Source organism: Rhineura floridana, chromosome 1, assembly GCF_030035675.1.
Source record: "Rhineura floridana isolate rRhiFlo1 chromosome 1, rRhiFlo1.hap2, whole genome shotgun sequence".
NCBI classification, from domain to species: Eukaryota; Metazoa; Chordata; class Lepidosauria; order Squamata; family Rhineuridae; genus Rhineura; species Rhineura floridana.
In genome coordinates, this window is record NC_084480.1 from 42,670,304 (window position 1) to 42,693,607 (window position 23,304).

A 23,304-nucleotide genomic window follows, 5' to 3' on the forward strand; every position below is an offset into this window, starting at 1 on the left:
CCCCTCTGCAAAGAAGATGATGATGAAATCCTGACTAGACCTGTAGCAGTTCTTACTTAATACAACCTTTTTATGGTCAACTTTGGTCCAGATGTTTTGAACAGGGGTAGAATTTACTTTATAGTACCTGTGACAAACTTCAGTAGTGGTAGAGATATTGGTTGCAATATTGTATGCAATGCTACTGACGCTCATGAAGCTGGCTGTGGATTTTGGGCCAGCCATTGCATCTCAACCTAACTTACTTCAAGGGCCAGACTTGCTATTAGGCAGAGTGAGATGGCCACCTCAGGCCACCCTCATGCTGAGGGCATGAAGAAGACGGAACATTTGCTCTGCCCTGAGGCTTCTAAGCTCCCCTCAGGTGCAGTGGAAGATGCTGTCCAATAACCAGTGTTGAAGTAAGATTAAAGGGCCAGTACAACATTTCTGTGTGTGGAATGGGAGGGTGGGGAGGAGGAGACTTCTTGTCCTTTTACATAGGAAGCTGCCTTATACCAAGCCAAACCATTGGCCCATCTAGCTTAGTATTGCCTACACTGACTGGCAGCAGCTGTCCAGAGTTTCAGGCATGGGAAAGTTCCAGCCCTACCTGGAGATACCGGGGATTAAACCTGTTATCTCAAAAGGATGTTATGAGGATAAAATGTGGGTGTGAATCATGTACACTGTCTTGAGCTACTTCCAGGAAAAGTTGGCTATAAATATAACAAATACAAACTAGAGTAAGGAAGCAATTGTACTGTATACCTACTTACCTGGGCATAAGCTCCACTGAATTCAATGGAAATTATTTTGAGTAACCATGTGGAGGATTGCACTCAAGGATGTAGTTGTGGGGAGTCACAGACCCCTTGCCTTTTTTGGGATCAGAGTCCCAGCCAGGTCCCTATATACAAGCCAATCATCATGAAAGGAGAATGTGTTAGCCACTGAGAAGCATTCTTGTCCTTTCATGCTCGTTGGAGCTAAAGTGAAAGGAGATGTCAGCCACTGAGAAGACTCTTCTCAACAGCTAACACACAGTCTCCCCTTTCATGCTGATTAGCTCCTAGGGATGTCTGTTGTAATGGAATGTGGTCTCTGAGATGACACAGAGGGAAAGGGAGAAGAGGGAAGCAGGGAAAAGGGGCATGGCTGTGAGGGGGCATGGTGTAACTCTCATGAAGGGACTCTGCACTTCTGAATTTGCCGCTACACTACTGATTGCACTTTAAGCATGGTAAAAGCTGGGCAATTTATAGGAATCCCAACTGCTTACAAGGAAAAGTAAGTATAGCACTGAACAAGAAACACAAGAGAGGAAACTTGAGCTATCTGAAATGTACTGGATGAGGATGTGAGCATAGAGGAAGTACAATAAAGAAATGTTGGGCAAGACTGGGAGAGGTGTGAGGACGGTGGCAAAGCATGTAGAAGAGGCAACCAAGTATGATGAGGCACATTTGAAATAATTAGGAACTAGTTAAAGATGTGACTGAAGGGAAACGAGACCGAAGGAGAGCAAGAGGAAGGAAGCTTAGATATAATTGCATTGAGCAAATTAAAGAAAGATGATAGGGCAGAGATATATGCCAACCTGAAAAGCCTTGCACAAGAAGACTTTTGAAGACCAGGTTGAAATACTAGAGAGAGATTATTGGTCTTTACATAGCAGAGCTACTTTGCTCCCTGGTAAAGAGAGAGAATTCTGACCTTCAGACATAGGAAGCAGCCCTATATTTGCCCACTCTGTCATGGAATAGCTCTGCAGGGTCTCTCTAGAGTAGGGTTGCCAGGTTCAGGGCCTGAGACTGATCCTGTATCTTTAGGAGAAGAGAAAGTCAGCCAATTGCAGGTTTTCTTGCAACACTGTAATGAGAAAAACCACAAGGTGGAATTGTCCCTTCCCCCTGCACAACTTTTAAAGATACAGAAGACCTCTTGGAGGCCGGGCCTGGCAACCAAGAGGTCTTCTGTATCTTTAAAAGTTGTGCAGGAGGAAGGGATAATTTTACCTTGTGGGTTTTCCCATTACAGTGTTGCAAGAACACCTGCACTTGGCTTAATTTCCTCTTCTCTTAAAGATACAGGATCAGTCTCAGACCCTGAACCGGGCAACCCTACTCTGGAAATTTCCTAAAAGAAATATCAGAACTTTGATCTCACCTAGATCCCAGAAAAGTCCCAGGAAGGTTCTCTCTCTGTGTGTTTATACTTTTCATCTAATTAAGGGTATCCCAGGGACCACAGGATTCTGCAGCTCTCCTCCTCCACAGGGAAAGCAGGAGACCCACTCACGGAGGCCTCCATGTTGTAGCATAGAAACCCCCACAGCCATCTCTCCTCCAACATGAGTGCTCCAATGGCAGGAAGAGGGGGAAAGGGTCATGTTGGGGAAGAATTGGGGGTGGCTTTGGATCCGGCGGATCCTATTCCCTTGACACACCCCTTGAACAGACATGGAGCTGGCATACTTACTTTACCTTATTGGAACCAACAGGAGCGGAAAATGTAATACTCTACCACCTTCTATCCTGCCAGAACATGCCCAGCAGGACTATTGATTTGGGGTTCCTCCGGCTTGGCTTCTGCTTCCCCTGACCCTTTGGGATTTTTCTGCCCATATGTATTTTGTTTAATATTGTTCTGATTATATATTAATTTTTAAGAATTGTTTATCACCTTGGATATATAGGAGTTAAATTAAGTGCTGCAAGACCTCAGCCATCATGTCATGTCAGTATGAATCAACTGGCTGCTCACCAGAGGTCTGGAAAAGTCTATTTTCCCCAAAGACTGTGTCAATGATATCACCAGTATTCCCCTAGAGCTACACAGAGAAGGCATGGTTTAGCTTGGATGCTATTAAATGAATTCAGTTTAGAAGCTCCATGCTGCGTCATCAGCCTGCTTCTGTCATTCCCTCCAGTACTTGATTTTGCTGCTCTAAAACCCATGGCTTCAGTTTGCATTGATGTGGTGAGGAATGGGAGTTTGTACATACTCAAAGGCATTCTTTCCTTTATTATTAATTCACAGAATCTAATGCTAAGCTATAGCTTGAATAAAGCCTTGGTTTCTCAATACCAGCTTTTTCCAACTTGGTGTTCTCCAGATGTTCGTCTCCAGCTCCCATCAGCCCCAGTCAGCATATGCTGACTCATGGGAGATATAGTCCAAAGCATCTGGAGGACACCAGGTTGGTGAAGGCTGCTCTATTCAGTTGAAACAGAAGGTTTTTTTTTAAGTGGGAAGGGCTGTAGTTCAGTGGAAGAGCATCTGCTTTGCATGCAGAAGGTCCCAGGTTCAGTCACTGGCCTCCTAAAGTAGGACCGGAAAATATTCTGCCTGAAAACATGGAAAGTCACTTTCAATCAGTGTGAACATTGCTGGGCATGATGGGCCAATGGTCTGATTGGTTGAATCAATTTGATGGGCTGCACCCTGGAGACAAGATGCCTGCATGGCTCAGCAGCTGTGATAGTGGTTCTGCCACAGATATTTGTTAGTTCTGTTGTTGAGAGCCCAGGTACTGAAGGGTGGCTTTATAAATGAACAAAATTGACGAAATTGAAAATATATGAGCTCACACTTGTTTTGCTTCACTCCCAGACCACACCACTACTGTATTTGGAAGCATCCCAGTCTGACAAGGACAGAAGCCAGACCCAGAAACTGGCTTTTATATCTGCAGTACCTTGCAGTTGCTGGTGTTATTACTGTAGTAGTTATATATAACTCCAATTGTGATTGGTCTCACTGCTTGTTTTTTTTTTTTATTTAGTTAAAGCATTTTTACACTGCTCTTCAGTCAAAAAGGCTCCCTGAGCAGCTAACATGCAACCAATAACAAACAAGACAAATAAGACAAGCCTCCCTTCAGGCTTACAATCTAAAAGACATGACACAAAAGGGATAAGGAGACAAGTGCAAAACAAGTAAACTCAGACACCAGTTTTTCAAGTTACAAAGTTGTTATAATGACCAGCTTGAAAGGAAACTGTTCAGGGAAAGGAAAAGCCAAACGGAGTTGGTCTCTCAGCAGAGCCAATGGAGTAGCCCTGCTTCTCTCTTCCTCCTCTGCCGCAGCCTGATGGAATGGCTACAAAGATACCTATATTTACAAAAATACTTAGGTCTCCCAAACTCACTAAGGGCATATTAAGATACCTCAGTAACACATAGAGAACAGAAATTTATTATGCATATACAAACAATCCAATGTGCCTCAATTACTGAAAAGGATAAGAATGTTATACTACATCTCAGAATTCAGGATCTGAAATCTTCCTTAAAATAGGAGGATTAAGGCAAACACCTTCACATTAAAGCATTAAAGGATTAAGGGGAGGGGAGGTGAAAGAGGCCTCAAGGGCTAGCCTTGCCTTCCACTCCAACCACATCCCTCACCAGCTGCATGTTGGCAACTGTGCAGTCTATCAGAATCCCCCGGATATGGAAGCGTTCTGTGCACATACGTTGGTATGTATGTTTGGCCCTTTCAGGTATAGAACACATGGTCAGCAGGGGACTGTGGCTGGTAGGCGCATCAGTGGTGTGTGTGTGCGTAGCTGTCAGGTATGATCCTCTTCCCCCTTTCAGTGCTTGAGAGGTGTTAGTTTTTTAACATCCCAATAGCTGTTAGCAATCTAGCACGAAGGAAGGAAAGATATAGGGAGCATGAACTTTTGAGTGAGGCACAGGAAAGGATTACAGTGGTAGCCAGAAAGATTAGTCTGAAAATAGGAAAAGACGGAATTGCAGTTGGCAGCTAGTAACATATCTATGCTATACATCAGGAGTGAGAAACATTTTTTTCAGCCCGAGAGCCACATTGTATCTTGAGTAATGGGTAGAGTGGGTAGAGACACACTCACTGTTCTGCAGTTCCAGTGCATCTCCACCTCTCTTTTCTGAAAACAGGGCTAGTCAAACCCAGCCCCTTTTTACTAGTCAAATCCAGCCTTTTTTTACTGTAAAACCTGGTGAGATCAGCTTGAGTGTTTTTTTTAATCTGCTTCAAATATCAACCCTCCAGGAATGGCCAATGGAAATGCTTTACTGTAGGCCGCTGGAGGGCTGTATTCAGCTCCAGTTTCTTCACCCCTGCTATACATACAGTGCGAAGCCAAGTAAGCATTCCTAACTTATTGTTGTGGGTTTATTGTAGGCCTCTTCTGGAGCTTTAAAAAAAACCCTCCAAAAGTGAGGGATCAAACTGTGTAGGGGTGTGTGTGTGTGCGTGTGCATACTGGCCCTGTATTCAATGTCCCCATGTATGCTGCCTCTACTCCCTCTCCCAAACTGCACTCATTGAGCATGAAGGTCTGCAGGTAGATTCTAATCATATTCAGCTGAACACAGTTAAAACTCTCCCTTTGATTAGGTACCCAATTGTTCAGAGTTCCCCCCCCCCCATGGAAGGATTCTGATGGATGGCTTCCCTCTTCAGACCTTTGATATGTGAAGATCAGAAGGGCAGCTGGAGATGTGGGGGGTGGGCAGAGCCTGTATGTCCATACTTTCCACTTTAAGTCCACATGCATTCTTTTGAACACCTGAAGAGGTGTTTCACTAGATTAGAATCTGATATTTAATAAAAGAAGGGTATCCTTCAAATGTAACAATCACAATCTGGTAAGTTTTGGGGACCGAGAAGGAGCCTTGCGCTTGCCTTGCCTCCTTGTTCCTCCTTCATGCACCAGGCTTCAAGGAAGAGGTTGTGGATTGTTAAATCAAAAGTTCCTGACATGCCCTAGCTGGGAAACTGTGGTTTAAGCAAACCAGGATATCACATCAGGCCAATATGGCAGAAGCATCTCTCTCTCTCTAGTTCTAATGCAAGGAAGTGGATCTGTGACCTAGTAAGAGTACACACAAACCGCTTACTTCAATGTATGTTCTACTTGTATGTTACAAAAACTCCATAAACCTCAGTGGCCTCAGTGGCCTCTCTCCTCCAAAGGAAGCCAAAGCCAGGTAATGCTCAAGCTTCTCATTGCTCAGGGGGATGGGAAGCGGTACTCTGCCCAGACTCAAGGACTTCTTACTGCTCCAAATTGTAGTGAGCATATATAACGTTATGATAAAATAATCTGGTTTCTTAAAATACTGGACTGTATTATGTTGGTTTTTAACTAAAGTGATGTGCCATAGAAAAGTCTATAGTCATCAAAGATTAAGATTAAAATGCTCCAAAATATCAAAGGTAACCCAATAAGAAGAATATTTCCCATATCTGGCAGCACTGACAAAGAAAAATAAGTGCATTGATTGAAAAGTGGTTATCAAATATTCTACTGGCAGGGAACTGTTTCCACATAAGCCTACCCTACATATCTGCCATAGGACCCTTGTGCATTGCAAAGGATGTCAGGGCACAGTGTGGGTCACATTCTCCATACAGGCTTCATAATCACCCTGTGTGAATGAGAGTATACCCTAGAAACACCCAAAATCCCCCTGCAGCTGCATATTTGCCAATACAATTTGGCGACATTGTTGGCATGTTGTAGCTATTTATTTATTTATTTATTTAATTGCATTTATATACCGCCCCATAGCCAAAGCTCCCTGAGCGGTTTACAACATTTAAAAACATTAAAAACAAATATACAAATTTTAAAAAACACATTTTTAAAAAGCAATTTAAAAACACATACTAAAATGCCTGGGAGAAGAGGAAAGTCTGGACCTGGTGCCGAAAAGATAACAGTGTTGGCGCCAGGCACACCTCGTCAGGGATATCATTCCATAATTTGGGGGCCACTGCTGTGAAGGCCTTCTCCTTTGTTGCCATCCTCCAAGCTTCCCTTGGAGTAGGCACCCGGAGGAGAGCCTTTGATGTTGAGCATAGTGTATGGGTGGGTTTGTGTCGGGAGAGGTGTGCCATCAGGTATAGAATCATAGAACAGTAGAGCTGGAAGGGGCCTATAAGGCTGTCAAGTCCAACCCCCTGCTCAATGCCGGAATCCAAATCAAAGCATTCCCGACAGATGGCTGTCCAGCTGCCTCTTGAATGCCTCCAGTGTCGGAAAGCTCACTACATCTCTAGGTAATTAGTTCCATTGTCGTACGGCTCTAACAGTTGGGTTTTTTCTGATGTCCAGTCAAAATCTGGCTTCCTGCAACTTGAGCCCATTATTCCGTGTCCTGTACTCTGGGATGATGGAGAAGAGATCCCAGCCCTCCTCTGTGTGACAACCTTTCATGTACTTGAAGAGGGCTGTCATATTTCCCCATAGTCTTCTCTTCTCCAGGCTAAACATGCCAAGTTCTTTCAGTCACTCCTCATAGGCCTTTGTTTCCAGTCCCCCATCCTTGTTGCCCTCCTCTGAACCTGTTCCAGTTTGTCTGCACCCTTCTTGAAGTGCGGAGACCAGAACTAGACGCAGTATTCAAGATGAGGCCTAACCAGTGCTGAATAGAGGGGAACTAATACTTCACGCGATTTGGAAACTATACTTCTGTTAATGCAACCTAATATACCATTTGCCATTTTTGCAGCCACATCGCATTGTTGGCTCATATTCAGCTTGTGATCAACGACAATTCCAAGGTCCTTCTCACATGTATTGCTGAGCCAAGTATCCCTCATCTTACAACCGTGCATTTGGTTTCTTTTTCCTAAGTGTAGAACTTTGCATATATTCCTGTTGAATTTCATTCTGTTGTTTTCAGCCCAATGCTCCAGCCTATCAAGGTCCCTTTGAATTTTGTTTCTGTCTTCCACGGTATTAGCTATGCCCCCCAATTTTGTAGTATCTGCAAATTTGATGAGCATGCTCTGTACCTCCTCATCCAAGTCGTTAATACAAATGTTGAAGAGCACTGGGCACAGTTACTTCTGCCCAGTTTGAGAAGGAACCATTGATAAGCACTCTTTGAGTACAATGCTGGAGCAAACTGTCCATCCGGCCCACATTTAGCTAGCTTGCTAATCAGAAAATCATGGGGCACTTTGTCAAAATCTTTGCTGAAGTCGAGATATATTATGTCCACAGCATTCCCACAGTCTACAAGGGAGGTTACCCAATCAAAAAATGAGATAAGATTTGTTTGGTAGGATTTGTGGTCCCAATCCATGTATGGCTTTATAGGTTAAAACCAGAACCTTGAAACGAGCTTGGAAACATACAGGCAGCCAATGCAAGCAGGCCAGAATAGGTTTTTTATGTTTGAACTGTCTGGTCCTTGTTACCAATCTGGCCGCTGCATTTTGCAAAAGCTGCAGTTTCCGAACTGTCTTCAAAGGCAGCCCCACGTAGAGTGCATTGCAGTAATCTAACTTGGAGGTTACCAGAGCATGGACAACTGAAGCCAGGTTATCCCTGTCCAGATAGGGGCATAGCTGGGCCACCAACCGAAGTTGGTAGAAGGCACTCCGTGCCACCGAGGCTACCTGAGCCTCAAGTGACAGAGATGGTTCTAGGAGAACCCCTAAGCTACGACCCTGCTCCTTCAGGGGGAGTGCAATCCCATCCAGGACAGGTTGGACATCTGCCATCTGGTCAGAAGAACCATGCACTAACAGCTTCTCAGTCTTGTCTGGATTGAGCCTCAGTTTATTAGCCCTCATCCAGTCCATTGTCGCAGCCAGGCACTGGTTCAACCCATTGACAGCCTCACCTGAAGCAGATGAAGAGGAGAAATAGAGCTGCATGTCATCAGCATACTGATAGCAACCTACTTTAAAAATTCAGATGAGCACACCCAACCGTTTCATGTAGATGTTGAACAGCATGAGGTACAAAACTGACCCCCAAGGAACCCCTTACTGGAGAATCCAGGGTGCCGAGCAATGTTCCCCAAGCACCACCTTCTGGAGCTGACCCACCAAGTAGGAGCATAACCACTGCCATGCAGTCCCTCTCACTCCCAACTCAGCCAGTCCTCCCAGAAGGATACCATGGTCGATGGTATCGAAAGCCGCTGAGAGATCAAGGAGAATCAACAGAGTCACACTCCCCCTGTCTCTCTCCCGACAGAGGTCATCATACAGGGTGACCAAGGCTGTTTCCATGCCAAAACCAGGCGTGAAACGTAACTGAAATGGATCCAGATAATTGGTCTCATCCAAGAGTGTCTGGAGCTGACCTGCCACCACTCGTTCAAGGACCTTGCCTAGGAATGGAACATTTGCTACTGGCCTATAGTTACTAAAATTTTCTGGATCCAGGGAGGGTCTCTTCAGGAGTGGTCTCACTACCGCCTCTTTCAGGCTCCCAGGGACCACCCCCTCTCACAGAGAGGCATTAATCACTTCCCTGGCCCAGCTGGCTGTTCCATCCCTGCTAGCTTTTATTAGCCAAGAAAGCAAGGATCCAGCACAGGTTACATGAACCTGTCCAAGCACCTTGTCAATGTCCTCAAGCTATACCAACTGAAGCTAGTGATAAAAAGAGTAGTCTTACATATGTATTTGCTCACAAGCAAATGCTTTTCACATAACCGTGCACACCTTAACTGTCATGCAGCATTTTGTTAACAGACCGAGAGTATTTCAAGCATGCAAGAAATTCAAAGCGTATCAGCAAAGTTGTGAGAACCAATGCCGAAACAGCAAACACAGAAGTGTCCCAGCCAGCCAGGTACAAGGAACACTGAAGTGGCAGTGTGTTACACAAATTCAGTACATTCTACAATCTGGTAAATGTAGTAAAACAACAGCAACACACATATGCTGTACCTATTAAATAGGTACAGTTGGAGGGTATGCTTTATTAAACACACAGTAGATACCTTTATGCTAGCTTGCATTAGCATTTGTTTTGGAAAGGACATTCTAGTTGTACAGATACAATCAAATGTCAGTTTGTTTGAAAGTTACATTACTGACATGTCTTCTTTCAACAACTCCTGGGACGCTAGAAATAACTTCTTCCATAAGAGAACAAATGATCTACTGCTCAAACGTTTGGCAGGTCCTCCCCTCTCCTGGTCCGCACTACTTAATGGCACTTGAAGCACTGGTCTGCCCTCATCAACTGTTCTGCTGACGTCCTATGTGCCAGCTAAGAGTCAGAACAGGTGGGTCTTTCATAAACAATAGGTTTAATGGGAAATATTTCTTCTGAACAGATGTGTAAATAAAGCTGTGCAGAACAGAACCCAAGATCCTTAAACTGGCTACAGTTTTTTTTTATCAAAAGCCCCTACAACACAGAAGGACTCTAAGGAGGTTAACTACTCCTAAGGACTGGTTGAAACATATTTATCCACACATTTTTATCTCTTTAGGTGAGATTTAAGAGAAAAAATGATCAGAATGGACTGTATTGTTTGGCTTTTTTCCAGTACAAAAACTGCCCCCCAAGATTGTTCTGTTGGGATTGGAAAATACCATTTTTAATTCCCACCCTGTGAATGGAAAAGCTATACTATAGCATCGTTTTTATGGAAACTGTAGTGGTGGAAAGTCACTCTTTGTATGCTCAGGTGCATTTGTCTTTATTGCTTCCGTGGGGCAAAATAGACCCTCCGTGGTGCAGAGTGGTAAGTGGCGGTAACGCAGCCGAAGCTCTGCTCATGTCCAGAGTTTGATTCCAACGGAAGGAGGAAGTCGAATCTCCGGTAAAAGGGGTCGAGGTCCACTCAGCCTTCCATCCATCCGTGGTCGGTAAAATGAGTACCCGGCATACGCTGGGGGGTAAAGAAAGGCCGGGGAAGGAACTGGCAATCCCTCCCCATATATACGGTCTGCCTAGTAAACGTCGCAAGACGTCACCCTAAGAGTCGGAAATGACTCGCACTATAAGTGCGGGGACACCTTTACCTTTTTTTATGCCCCACAAGTGATGGACCTGAGCCCTGGGAACAACCCTTCACTTTCAAATTGTTAATGCTTTCCCTAAGCATCTGTTTCCTTCTCTCTCTGACTATGGGTCTAAAGGATTTAGGAATTGTGACATCCAGTAGGAAGATAATCAAGACTCAGGCTCACATCAGTATGGACTAGGGTTGCCAGGTTCATAGCCTGAGACCGATCCTGCATCTTTAGGAGAAGAGAAAGTCAGCCAAGTGCAGGTGTTCTTGCAACATTGTAATGAGAAAAACCACAAGGTGGAATTGTCCCTTCCCCCTGCACAACTTTTAAAGATACAGAAGACCTCTTGAAGGCCGGGCCTGGCAACTAAGAGGTCTTCTGTATCTTTAAAAGTTGTGCAGGAGGAAGGGAGAATTCCACCTTGTGGGTTTTCCCATTACAGTGTTGCAAGAACACCTGCACTTGGCTGACTTTCTCTTCTCCTAAAGATGCAGGATCAGTCTCAGGCCCTGAACCTGGCAAGCCTAGTATGGACAGTCACTGAGTGGCAAAGCTAGCTTCAAACTCGACAGAGCCCATGGCATGGAGCCCTTTGGTAGCCCTTTCATGTCTAGTGGAGTTTCCAGTGGTCTTCCTCTCCTTTCCAGCTGGCTTTCTCCACTCTTTCTCTGCCTCGGCAGGTGTCTTCCTCATCCCTTCCCTCTCCCAATTGGCTTACCCTGGGCCAGCAGTACTCCTCTGATTCACTCCAGGAGGCTATTTTAATCGCGCCCCCCCAGTGTTACTAACCAAATAACTCCAGGGAACTGTGGGCTGGGACACTGACCGCTGAAAAAGTTTTAAAGTAGGTGTTAACACGTAGTTGAAAATCCCCACCTTGGGGAAGAAATTCTAAACCTTTTACAAAGAAGAAATTACCAGTGTTATGTCATAGGTGGACAAGATTCAGATTTTGATTGTATCATTTGGCAATCTGAGATAAAACTTTGTAACACGTAACATGATAGAGAAGTCCACTGCACAGAAACCAGGCATAAATACGGTGCTTTCACCAAAAAACACTGGTCGAAGCCTATTGTCTTTTGCTCATTAAAAGTGCTTCCATTACTACTCAATGATAACCCTATTGCTTGATATACTTCTAGTAGATGCTCAAAGGCAGCAGTATAGATAGCTATACTACAACACTAAAAAGTCACAAAGGAATGAGCAAACTTCCAAGTTTATCAGAAAGTTTATCAGGCTTGATGTTACCTCCCCCCCCCGCAACAAAAACTGTAACAAAATTATATTACAATTTTTAAAACCTGCTAATTTATTTTTTGACCTTTTAGTTTGTCCCTGATAAAGGGAATATGCATTATCAGACTTTTTTTTCCATGGACCAACAAGTTGCCTCCAATTTTGTCAAGTCTATGCTTAATGGATTGTAGGAATATATCTCACAGATGTTTCAACCAAGTAGAAGAAACATAAAAATCTCACATTTAGGCTAATTGTTTCAAAAATTTACCACACAGAACTGGTTTAAGAAGAAAGTGTGGATGATTTATCCTGCTCTGGTAGTGATGCTAACAAAACTTAAGATCATCATGGGCAGCATGAAATATATATCAAGGAAGCTCCATTAATGCATTCCCTAGCCTGACATTCCAGAAATATGATCTCTTGGCTATGATCCACAAGCCAGTTGTGCCAAAATACTTGAACATAAGCTGATTAGATTCCATTGTGTAGACTGGGTTCAATCCAAGCAGCCAAGCCCAACTGATGTGAAGATCATGCTGAATGAAAGAAAAATATTTTCAGTCCACCAAGCCCTGTACCTTTTCTCTGAATCATGTAGGCTATCCCACTTAGTAGCAATTGCAGAAGAATGTTGGCAAGCAGCAGAGGTGAGAGGAGTCAGAACTAATCTAACTGTGATGTTGCAGAAGGAAGATCCTTTCCTAGACCATTCTCCTGTTTTTTTTGTGCTGGGGGTGGGGGAACAGGGACCAATTGCCCAACATTAAAATTTTTATTGAGTTTCAAACCTGCTGACCTAAAAACTGCAATATTTTAACATCAAAGCTGCTCCATTCAGTTTCTGACCAAAAAGAAGCCTACCTAGGCAAGTTCCCCATTGCTGTTTCCACTGAATCTGAATTAATTTCGAATTTGCCTTTAGAGATTGTATAGTAACCTCTCTTAGCTGAAAGACCAGAGGAGTAATTTGGCATTAAATTGCTTAAAATAAACAATTGTTAAGGGAAGAAATATCCTGAGGAGCCAGTCCTGCAATTTCCACACGCAGATATCTTCACTCACATGAGTAGTACCAATGATCGCAAACTGATGCAAGACCAGTGCCTAAAGAGGCAATTACAAAATGATAATGCTGTCAAGTATGAACCAAGGGTGATATCATCTAGTCTAGTGGCTAAGAATTAGAAAAGTTACTACTTGCTTTGCAGCATGTTTTTATTGGGGTCAGGGAGAACTCAGGTTTGTTTTAGACAATGGCTGGCTTGCTGGCAATTATAATTTAAACTGGAAAAGAATGGGGCAGCTGGAAGAAACCTACACACAGGGCTAGATCTACATACAAGCTAAACATGCTACAGCTCTTAGGGCCTCACATTACGAGGGGCCTCACGTTAGAAAGAAAGAAAAAAACCATTTACAGTATTGCCACCGGGAAACCATAAACATCATATAAAATTAAGATAATTTTTGGTAGGTATTGAATATCATTGTTGCGGCTCGCTCATCGACAACAGTAAACAGTAAACAATTCTATAGAACGTCATACACATGCTGCCTTTTGGATTCTTGCAGAAAACAGCCCACGTGTATATATAAATTATATCTAATTTATATATTTTAACCTTATATTGTTTAATTGCGTTATGTGTTTGACAAACTCCTAAATAAAGAATGTGCACACATATAACTTGCATTTTTAATACCTATATTACACGACCATCAAATTCCATTTAATTGTTCAGCCCATATTTTGCATTTAAATTTTTTATTATTTGTTGAAGAGGGAAGGGACTCACTCATGTTATAGCTTAGGGCCACAACAAGTTTAAATCCTGCCCTCCCCACACACCTTCTGCTCCACAGAACAATACACCAACTGCAAAACCACAAGAACTAACAATAAAGAAGCTCCTGATGGGATACTGATGGTTTCCCAGGAGTCCTCTTTGCACAACATGTCCTCTTTGCACTTCTCCACAACATGTCCTCCACAACCCACAACATGTCCTCTTTGCACTTCTCCCTGGCCTCAGGCATTGGATGATCCCACCCACATAGTCTGGTATCAAAGGGGTGCTACGTGGAGCTACAGCTCAGTAAAACTGCATGGGTTCAGCAAGTAATGTAGTTGCCTCTGCCTTGGTTCACTTTCTGGCCACAGAATTTCATCAGAAGGGTCTGGAAAGAGACAAGCGTGGTCACCTAAGTCAACATGCTGCTTTACCCAGTCAGAGTGAGGGCCCATCCAAACAACTGTATAATCTGCAATGTAATTGCTTTGTGTAGTGATTAATTCTATGTGGTCCATACGACGTTGCAATGTGTTGCAGATTTTCGTGCTCACAAATCCACATTTGTGATTCATAGGAAAAACCAATTTGCTTTCCTAAAACGGAAATCAATTGCATTACCTTCATGGAGCTTGGACACAATGCCGTGGACTTTACTTAAATGGGAATTCCAGGGGCAGTCCATGGGCATTTCCCTGTAATTTTCCAAGCCCCTTCTCTCCTTCCCAGCCAATAGAGCATTCACAAACCTGCGCATGCACGTGAATGTCCAAGACAGTGCGCGAGGACCAATTGGCTCATATAGCCAGAGTGACAGGTAGAGCGTTATGGAAAACCAAAATGAATGGGCACGAAAACAGCAGATTTGTTAATGTTGAAAACAGAGAACAAACTCCCAAGGTGAGGATTCTCTGATTATTTATTTTATTTATTATTTAATGTGTATCCTGCCCTTCCTCCCAGCAGGAGTCCAGGACGGCAAAGCGCTAAAAACACTTTAAAACATCATAAAAACAGATCTTAAGATACATTAAAACAAAACAGCGTTAAAAACATTTTTTAAAAAAACAACTTTAAAAAAGAGTTAAAAACTTTATTAAAAAAAATATTAAGCAATTCTAACACAAACGCAGACTGGGATAGGTCTCAACCTAAAAGGCTTGTTGAAAGAGGAAAGTCTTCAAAAGGCACCGAAAAGATAGCAGAGATGGCGCCTGCTTAATATTCAAAGGGAGGGGATTCCGTAGGGTAGGTGCTGCCACACTAAAGCGAATATTACAAAGCGAATATGGAAAATGTGGATTATCGAGGTAAGTTTGGATGAGACCTGAGTGGGGCAAAGACCAATGGAAGTCATATAACTGTCTGCTTCAATGGGCCCAAGGATGATTTCCGCCACTCTTGTTTATTGATCCAACAATGCTGCCCCAAGTCCTCCAAAATCTCACTTAGCCATGAAGCTCAGTGGATGAACTTAGGCTAGTCATTATCTCTCCTTCTGTCCTGTCCAGAGCCGAAAGAATGAGGCTGCAGTGTGTGTGCAAGTAAATCTCGTTTTATTAGAGTAATGGATACATCAAAGGCATTGCGCTTCATAGGAAACCCTATGCTAACTCACTAGAGTCCCTAACTATACTCTAGACATGCTCTGCAGCGTGTGAAGGAAGTTGACTCAACGACCCCCCACTGGGAGTGGCAGGCTTATATAGGAAATGTTTTCGAACGTAATCTCTGACTCCTTCATAATTCCTGTCTTTGCCCTGTCCGTTTCTCGCGGCGATGGGAACGAGGAGACAGGGGACGCGCATCCAACAGCTCATCTGAAGACACCTGCTCCCGAGCAACAGGCTCGAGGTCAGGGGGTGGTGCCACACTGGAATCCTCCTGGGAACTGCTTGGTAAAGGAGGAGCTGGCACTGACTCTGAAGCTTCCCCCCACAAGTCCTCTGCATCAACTGGGGGCGGTGCGCTCGGCTCCTCGGAAAGGGCGTTACTCGTGGGAACTGGCTGGAGAGCAGACTGCCCCCCTCCTGCACGATCCTGCTCAGACACAACAATCCCCAACTCTGCTTCTTCTGGCTGCGGAGTGCCTGAAACGCATGCCTCCCCCCTTCCTGTCCCTTCTGAGTTGGCTGCAGCACATCACCTTCAAACCTATCTCACCAGGTTGTTGTGAAGATAAAATGAGGTGGGGGGAGAAGAAGCATGTGTGCCACTTCCAGCTCCTTAGAAGAAAGGTGGGATATAAGTGTAGTAGTAGTAGCAGTAACAACAGCAACAACTCAGATCAACTGCATGGGTTGGCACACCAGCAGTAACCAGTGATGTAGATTCTTAGGCCTGTGAGGATATGATGATGAAGAATGCTCCTCTTATTGTGTCCCTCATCCTGAAGACAAGTGACAAAGAAACAGTATATAGAGAGTTCCTTATCTAAGCTGTTATTGAACCTTGTCTGTGGTGGAGTGAGCTCTGAAACAAACAAGGGGTGGCTGGGGTGGCCAACCTTGTCACTCCTGCAGGGTCCTGTGCTTTGTAAAGCTGCGTAACATGCTGGGGCAACTCTCCAGTGAAATGGTCAGCAGTAGACTCATGACAAGACAAAATAAGGTCCTTCTTCACACAGTGCATAACTAATGTAAGGAACTTGCTACCCTGGGCTCCTATTGGGAGAAACGGTGGGATATAAATCTTATAAATAAATAAAACTCTCACCACCACAAGATGTGGCAATGAGCCTGAGCTTAAGTGGATTTTAAAAGGAGATTTAGACAAATTCATGAAAGAGGAGTGGTCTATCCTGTTAGTCACAACATGAAGGTTATGCAGAGACTACATGTTGAGAGGCATTATGCCAATGAACACCAGGAGAAACAGCAGAGAATGGCCTTTGAGCCTGCTTGTGGGCTTCCTGGGGCCATCTGCTTGGCCACCATGAGAAGCAGAATGCTGGTCCAGCTGGACTTTTGGTCTGATTCATCAGGACTCTTGGGGACAGAATGCAGGAACATCGGAAGATTGTCAGTCATTTCTGTCTGTTATGTACTCTGGAAAAACAAGCAAGCCCCTATTTGAACAAAATAGGTTCCACCAGAGAAAGAGCTGGCATTGCATTCCTGACTGGTTTCTGCTGCATGCCTCACATGTTATCTGCATCGCCCTAGAAGTGAGGAACATCTTTGCTCCTGCACATACTGAATGGCTGATGGGCTGAAACAACAATGTCTGTGGTTGGGAATGATTCATGGGTAACAGCTGCAAACAATTCCTATGAACAGTGTACCTCCACCCGGGTGCTTTTCCATGCTGCTCCTTACTCTCCCACTTGAAGTTCCTCTGGCGAATACATGTGGAAATTGATCTGTTGGGGAAATTATTGGGTTGCCAGGCTCAAGGCCTGAGACTGATCCTGTATCTTTAGGAGAAGAGAAAGTCAGCCAAGTGCAGGTGTTCTTGCAACTTTGTAATGGGGGAAACCACAAGGTGAAATTCTCCCTCCCCCCTGCACAACTTTTAAAGATACAGAAGACCTCTTGGTTGCCAGGCCCAGCCTCCTATAGGGTATGTTTGTTAATTCCTCCTTGAGAGTCCCTCCTTCTAGTCTCCTGGCCTTTAGATTTTCCTTCCTGTTGGGCAATCAAGGGAAATTTTTTAACTGGCTGCTATATAAAGGATGCACTAAGCAATTGGAAATTAATTGTGGAAAGCAATTGCATTTATTGTTTTTACTGGTTTCTGGGTTGATTTTTCTGTCCAGAAACCCTAAAAAGGCCCCATGCTGAGCTGCACATATAGGGAAAATAAGAAATTAGGCCTGAGCTACAGCCTAGGTGTCCAGCCAACCAGCTAGCTAACTGTAGCATACACAGCAATATTTTTATTCCTCTACAGCTGTTTTCATCCTTTGCCATCAAGTAATAAAGAAAAATAATAAAAAATAGCCACTATGATTACAGAGGTAGTAGAATAATTCTTTTTATCCATAAGATAGCAATGGTGTCTCTCCATTGGTAAGGGAGGTGGGGTGTGTGGCAGAGGCCACTACTCAGATCTTTGCATGTCAAACCAAGTGCAACCCCCCACACTCAGCCAGCAAGCATAATCTCTCTCACTTAACTACCTCCTGGGCCCTGCTCTGCCACCAACTAAGGGACACTCACCCAAGCAAACATTTAAAATGCAGCATAGTAACCAGAGTGGGTGGTGAAGGCCACTTTGTGTGCCAAATGCAAACACAGTATACGCACACGTCATCTTTTACCTCCACAGTTCTTTATCTCCTTTCTGCTGCTGCCTCCTTCTCCTCTATCCATGTTCTTACTCTCCAGCTCGTTTTTCTCTCCACTCCATTCTTCATCACCACCATCCACTTTTTTAAACAATTGTTTTCTCCTCTCCACCCCGTCTCACTCTCCACCCCTTCCCTCATCGCATCCTACCCACCCACGGAACATGAGGGAAGAGCGACGCTGCACAGAAGCCCAGTTTGAGGCACATGATTTTCATCCACAAATCAGAGGAGCAGAAGACTTCCCTGGCTTCCCCCCCTGTAATGCTCCAAAGTAATGCCGGAAACATTACAATTACTCCACAAAAGTAATAAAATTACTCCTAGTTCTATTACAATCAAAATGTTGCTTGTAATGAATTACTTCCAAGTTCTGATTGTGAGTATAGTAACTGCTTTAAAAGAGTAAAGGGTAGCAATTTTTTCAGATCACATCTCTTTATTTCACCCTTTAGCAATAAGCAGCCAATCCTCCTTTACTCATTATATTGTTTGCCATCCTGGTTTCCTTCTGGGAGGAAGGGTGGGATATACATTTAATTAATTAATTAATTAACATGCTTCTTTCTTGCTTACTGGATAGATAGCACTACTGAAAATGAACAGCAGAGCAAAGGAAAGTCCAAGGGGTGGAGTCTAACTCTAGCCCATAATACAAAGTTCTAATATTTAACTCTTCAGGGGTCATCTTCGTATACAGGCTTTTCCCCCCCAGGATCACTTAAATTAGGGTAATTGTGCTCATGAAAAATCCACCCTCAGACAGGGAAGTCTTGAGTGAGCAGATTTTGGAGAGCTCTTCCAGATGAGGCCTTTGTTGTGCACTCGCCCTGCGAGGGGGTCCTATTCTTAAATTGCTCCTATTCTTAAAACAAGCTATCATTCTTAAAATTGAAGTTGTCATTGTCTGTCATGTCTCAGATGAAAAAGAAGACAATATTGCCCCCAAATGCTGGGGGGGGCATGATGCCCCCATTCCCCCCCACCAGCTACAGGCCTGAAGGGGAGCCACTCCAGTTCCCTGGTCATTTCATTTACTATTTTCTGCACCTTTTCCAGAACTACGATATGCTTTTTGAGATGTGGGGACTAGAACATATGTAGAATTTCAAGAGGACCACACCATAGATTTGTATAAGGGCATTATGTTCTTAGAAGTTTTCTTTTCAATCCCTTTTCCTTACAGATTTCCAAATACCCAGCAGCATTTTTTACTGTCTTTGAACTGCAGACCCCTCCCCTCCACAATGTAGTCCCCAAACAGATTACTTTGAGCCCTCCTTAGTGGCCTTCCACCATGATGTTAAAACTGCTTAGAAAGTCCAGACTTTACCACCTGGTCTACAGTGTTCTTTTGCTGGGATTATTATTTGTTATTAGTGGCTGTCTTGACTTTTTTTTGGTCGGCTGTTCTGTCTGGTTATTTAATTATTTAACTTCTAAAACTTATATCCTGCCCTTTCTCTGAAGGTCCCCAGGGCAGAATTATTAATATTATTTTACAACAATAAAATATACCAACAAAACAAATCAACAATAAAATATTAAAATAAATCTCAACTGATTATGTGGTTTATTAGTTATATGGTCTGATTTTATTGCACTTTATCGTTATTGTTTGTGAGCCACCTTGAACTGTTATAAGGAAAACCAGGATATAAATATTTTAAATAAACAAATGGCTCCATGTAGCTCGAGTAATCATATCTTCTTTCACTGTTTCCCTCTGGCACTACTCATCTCTCCTCTGTTGTGCCTTCTGTGTTGAAGTTTCGATTGCAAGCTATGCAAGGCAGGGACCTATTCTCTTCCACTTAATCTCTATTCCACTTAATCATGTAGTTAATTAATTAATTAATCTAGCCACATTTTCATTCACATTGTTATCTCCATAGTAAACAAGTTATGCTAATTTTGGTATTTTCATTGCTAAACTCAAGTGCTTACCATTTTATAAAATATAGTTATGCACCAGCTGTCAGTGCAAGATCAGACTTTGCTGTCTGATCCACTTGATAACAGCTGCTGACTCATATTGCTTAGGAAGCTTTTTATTATTAGATTCAGAGCTCTATTTGAAATCTAAATCAGTAGGGAGTTCCTGATTCCTCCAGCCACCACAGCACATGGCACTGAGCATGAATGAATGTAGTTAGCAAGAACAGAAAATAATTTTAAGCAAAATTAGACAATTTTTTCCTGTAAAATGCATAAGCAAAGTTACTTTTAAATCCAGTTTTATGGCCCCTCCATAACTTCTTAAAAGAAGGCAAAGTTAAATGAATACCTTAAATATTGAGATCCTTCTTTAGTTCATATAACTGCATTTAGTTTTTTAAAAATGACTCCAGAATCTCTCCCTATTTATGTACAGAGGAACATACTTTTAAATATTAGAACATTAATAATCTAAATGGATACGAGTCCTTGACCCATGACAATTTAAAATGTGTTGCACATATAAATATTGCTACAGGAAATAAATACCATAGAAATCCAGTGTTTTGCACCGCCTGCAGCATGTACTACTATCTGCCTGTTGGACAGAAGTCGTGGGTGTGCTCTCGGTGCAATGAGCTCCTGGCTCTCTGGGAACGACTTCATTTCCTTGAGGCCAAGGTGGCGGACCTGGAAAAGCTGAGAGAGGCAGAGAGGTGTGTGGAGGAGGCCTTCAGGGACGTTATAGCTGTGTCCCACTCCAACGATGATAGCTCTCCTGCTATCATGGACAACAATGGTCTCGGGGAAGGAGAGCATCCAGCTGAGGAAGAGGGAAACGATTCCTTAGAAGAGACCCATTCCTTGGGGGATGAGCAGCTATCCTCTCGTGCCGAGGATATATCTCCAGGGGGTGGAGGGATCCTTGTAGTGGGTGATTCGATCATTAGGAACATAGACAGTGGGGTGTGTGATGGGCGTGTAGACCGCAAGGTGTTTTGCCTGCCTGGTGCGAAGGTTGCGGATATCGCCCGTCGTTTAGATAGTTTGGTAGACAGTGCTGGGGAGGAGTCAGTGGTCGTGGTGCACGTTGGCACCAACGACATGGGGAAATGCAGCCGTGAGGTCCTGGAAGCAAAATTTAGGTTGCTAGGTAGGATGCTGAAAGCCAGGACCTCCAAGGTGGCTTTCTCTGAAATGCTACCAGTTCCACGCGCAGGACCAGCCAGACAGGCCCAGCTTCGCAGTCTCAATGCGTGGATGAGACGATGGTGTCGGGTGGAAGGGTTCGGATTTGTTAGGCACTGGGGAACATTTTGGGACAAGCCGGGCCTGTACAAAAGGGACGGGCTCCACTTGAACCAGAATGGAACCAGACTGCTGGCACTTAAAATTAAAAAGGTAGCAGAGCAGCTTTTAAACTGACTGAGGGGGGAAACCCGACAGGAGCTGAGAAAGGTCCGGTTCGGAATAAACCTCCCCCCTGGGATAAAAACCAAAGAAATGATGAAATTTTAAAAGGGGTAGGCCTAGAAGTAGGCATTGTGAGAGCAGGGGCACAGGATATAAATTCAGAAGAGCAAAATTACCACAGGCCTAACCACAAGTGCCAAAGACACTTGAAGAGAGACACTGCTTACAAGTGCCTGTACGCTAATGCTAGGAGCCTCCGAACCAAGATGGGAGAACTGGAGTGCTTGGTCTTAGAGGAGAGCATTGATATAGTGAGCATAACGGAGACCTGGTGCAATGGAGAAAACCAGTGGGATACGGTTATCCCTGGATATAAACTATATCAGAAGGACAGGGAAGGACGTATTGGTGGCGGAGTCGCTCTATACGTGAAAGAAGGCATTGAATCCAGCAAGCTCGAAACCCCAAAAGAGGCAGACTCCTCCACAGAATCGTTGTGGGTGGTGATACCGTGCCCCAGGAGGGACTTAATACTGGGAACGATCTATCGTATGCTCAGGGAGACCTTGAGATGAGATATGAAATTGAGGAAGGATCCAAACTAGGAAAGGTGGTAGTAATGGGTGACTTCAACTACCCGGACATAGACTGGCTGCATATGTGTTCCAGTCATGACAAAGAAGCAAAGTTTCTAGATATTCTAAATGACTATTCCCTAGACCAGTTGGTCATGGAACCGACCAGAGGGACGGCAACCCTGGACTTAATCCTCAGTGGGGACCGGGACCTGGTGCGAGATGTAAGTGTTGTTGAACCGATTGGGAGCAGTGACCACAGTGCTATTAAATTAAACATACATGTAACTGGCCAATTGCCAAGAAAATCCAACACGGTCACATTTGACTTCAAAAGAGGAAACTTCACAAAAATGAGGGGATTGGTCAAAAGAAAGCTGAAAAACAAAGTCCAGAGGGTCACATCACTCGAAAATGCTTGGAAGTTGTTTAAAAACACTATATCAGAAGCTCAACTGGAGTGCATACCGCAGATCAGAAAAGGTACCGCCAGGGCCAAGAAGATGCCAGCATGGTTAACGAGCAAAGTCAAGGAAGCTCTTAGAGGCAAAAAGTCTTCCTTCAGAAAATGGAAGTCTTGTCCGAATGAAGAAAATAAAAAAGAACACAAACTCTGGCAAAAGAAATGCAAGAAGACAATAAGGGATGCTAAAAAAGAATTTGAGGAGCACATTGCTAAGAACATAGAAACCAACAACAAAAAATTCTATAAATACATTCAAAGCAGGAGACCATCTAGGGAGACAATTGGACCCTTGGATGATAAGGGAGTCAAAGTTGTACTAAAGAAGAATAAGGAGATTGCAGAGAAGCTAAATGAATTCTTTGCATCTGTCTTCACAGTGGAAGATATAGGGCAGATCCCTGAACCTGAACTAACATTTGCAGGAAGGGATTCTGAGGAACTGAGACAAATAGTGGTAACGAGAGAGGAAGTTCTAAGCTTAATGGAGAATATAAAAACTGACAAATCACCGGGCCCGGATGGCATCCACCCGAGAGTTCTCAAAGAACTCAAAGGTGAAATTGCTGATCTGCTAACTAAAATATGTAACTTGTCCATTGGGTCCTCCTCCGTGCCTGAGGACTGGAAAGTGGCAAATGTAACGCCAATCTTCAAAAAGGGATCCAGAGGGGATCCCGGAAATTACAGGCCAGTTAGCTTAACTTCTGTCCCTGGAAAACTGGTAGAAAGTATGATTAAAGCTAGATTAACTAAGCACATAGAAGAACAAGCCTTGCTGAAGCAGAGCCAGCATGGCTTCTGCAAGGGAAAGTCCTGTCTCAGTAACCTATTAGAATTCT